Here is a 2,837-nt window from a genome sequence, read left to right on the forward strand (position 1 = left end):
ACAAAATTTTCGTGCAAAAAGTAAAAAAAGTAAAGTTACGTAACCAAAAGTAAAATGGTTAAAAGTTTCGTTGCAGAAGTGGAAATAGTAAAGAAGTTACTGCTTGACAAAAAAATTAAAAAAAACAACGTTATATGGTGAAAAGTAAGATAATGAAACTTTCTTGGCAAAAGTTAGAAAAATAAAGGTACAAAAAGAGAAAGCAAAAGAAAATTTGGTATATGTTGTAAAAATAAGAAAAATAAAAATCTGTTGGCGTTGAAATAAAAAATAGAAAGTAAAAAAAAGAAAAAGATTTGATGATTAAAGTTAAAAACCTAAAGTTAATTACTAAAAATTAAAAACTTTAAAAGTAAACTATACTTAAGTTTGTATAAAAAAAGTTAGACTAAAGTTAAAAAAAACCCAAAAGTTAGTGGTAAAAATAAGTTCGAATTTAAAAGTAAATTATACTTGTATACGAAAAGTTAGACTAAAGTAAAAAAAAAAAAACCCAAAAGTTAAGTGTTAAATATAAGAAACTCTAAAAGTATACAAACTTATATTTGTATACAAAAAGTTAAACTAAAGTTAAGAACTCAAAACTTAAGTCGTAAAAATAAGAAACTTTAAAAGTATATAATCCTAGAAAAAAAAAGAATATTTTTTTTTGAATAAGACAAAAAAATTGACATCAGCGGAAAAAGTAATAAAAAACTTAAAAGAATAAAAAAATCTGGCACGCGAATTCGTACCTTTATGTAACACCCCGACAGCGGCGGAAAACTCGGGATGTAAGATATAGCACACGCACACATGGATGTTACATAGGAATACTAAATGAGTGCATAAATTAAGCATAAATAGTCGATTACATAGTTCAAATAGCAAGATAGGTCACCACACATACATTCCAACCAAACATGCAATCAAAAGTACGATAAGTTTCCACACAGGGGAAACGGTTAGGCATATTGCCTACAAGCATAACAAGAGCATGCAAACTTCAAAACCTAGCCTACAGTCTGCTAAAAGTCCCATGCTACCAATCCTAGCCACGATTAGCTTGAATACCTGAAAGGAATACTTAAACGTGTCAACACAAAGGTTGGTGAGTTCATAGGTTTGTGTATAAACAAGTTGTATGAAAGCGTTTTATGCCGTCACTAGAATTCAAGTATAAAGTAGTATGTAGTGGCTAAAGATCATCTTGCACATAAGTAAGCGAGCACAGACAATCCTCAACAGGACCGGCTAATAGTATAAAGCGAGCACACACAATCCTTACAGGACCGACTAATAGTATAAAGCGAGCACACACAATCCTCAACAGGACCGGCTAATAGTATAAGTGAGCACACACAATCCTCAACAGGACCGGCTAATAGTATAAAGCGAGCACACACAATCCTCAACAGGACCGGCTAATAGTATAAGCGAGCACACACAATCCTCAACAGGACCGGCTAATAATGTCACAAGTAGTCAAATAGCCATAGACTAGTAAAAGCAGTTACGGCATATATAAAAGCGTATGTAGTATTCCTTTCACCCCAAAATAAGTAAAGAAAAAGGGGCTACGAAGACTCATAGTGATTTGCAACAAGCGTAGTTTACAAGCACAGAGTATGAGCACAGATATAAGTAAAATATATCTATTGAATCCAAGTATGTCTTGACGTCAACCTAATCACAAGTCATTGAGCATAGATGGATACATGTATTAGTTCTTGTGATTAATTATTCACTGAGTTGTCCTTGATTGAACTGATGATTTGGTCCCTTAAAGATCTTTGAACGTTTTGACTCAAAAGTGTTTTACATAAACTAGACTCGAAATGAACGTCTTTGAACTCACACATAAGTACTTATCGAAATAATGAGTTGTATGTGCCCTTAGTAATGAACTTTAGTCTTTAGAATCTCAAATCGATTAGTCATAGAACTCGTACTTTGATGATCAAGATAGAACATGTCTTAATTGTACTTTAATTAGGGTTCGCACTTTGTACGTTGTCTTAGATCGAATTATGAACTAGCCTTGGTGTCAATGATCAGCCTTTGAGGTGTTTAAGCAAGTGATAATGTTGTTATGAACTGATTAGGTGATTAAGGATCAAGTGTGGTGTGATATAGAATAAGCTCAAGTTGTTTAAGGAATGAACAAAGTCGTTCTAGGGTTTGGAAGGCAAGATCGTCCCTCTGGCTAGCCAAGATCGTCCCACTGGCTAGCCAGGATCGTCTTGGATGCTCTTCAAGATCGTCCTAGGTTCTTCCTAGGTCAAGATCGTTTCAGGTGCAAAGGGTCAAGATCGTTTTACAAGACCATACTCAAGATCGTCTTAGTTGTCTAGCTTAAGATCGTTTCAAGTTACATTGTTCAAGATCGTTTTAGTTACTTATGAACTCAAGATCGTTTCATTTGAAGACATGAACAAGTCACAAGATCGTCTCATGATCAAGTGTTTGAGCTAAACCAATCCAAAGGATCGGTTACCCAATAAACGTACCAACACATCACAACATCACACAAGAACGAACGAGCAAGAACCAGAATCAAGGGCTGCCCAGGACGATCTTGGGCTCAAGATCGTCCTAGGGAGATCGTTTTAGGCTCCCCCACGGCTGAAACCAAGAGTTTAATCAACACACTAAAATCTAGATCTTCCGGAACTTGTTAGAACATCAAACTAGTACATATATACATAATAACACTAACCATTAACACTTTTACGATTTCAAGACCATCTATAACATGATTAAGGTGTGGCACAACAAGAACAAGTTTTCCCTTATTTTCAAAAATGGGTTTTGTAGATTAAAGCATGTTATGACTCAAATTTGTTCACAAAAAGGTT

This window comes from Erigeron canadensis, chromosome 6, assembly GCF_010389155.1.
Source record: "Erigeron canadensis isolate Cc75 chromosome 6, C_canadensis_v1, whole genome shotgun sequence".
Lineage (NCBI taxonomy): Eukaryota > Viridiplantae > Streptophyta > Magnoliopsida > Asterales > Asteraceae > Erigeron > Erigeron canadensis.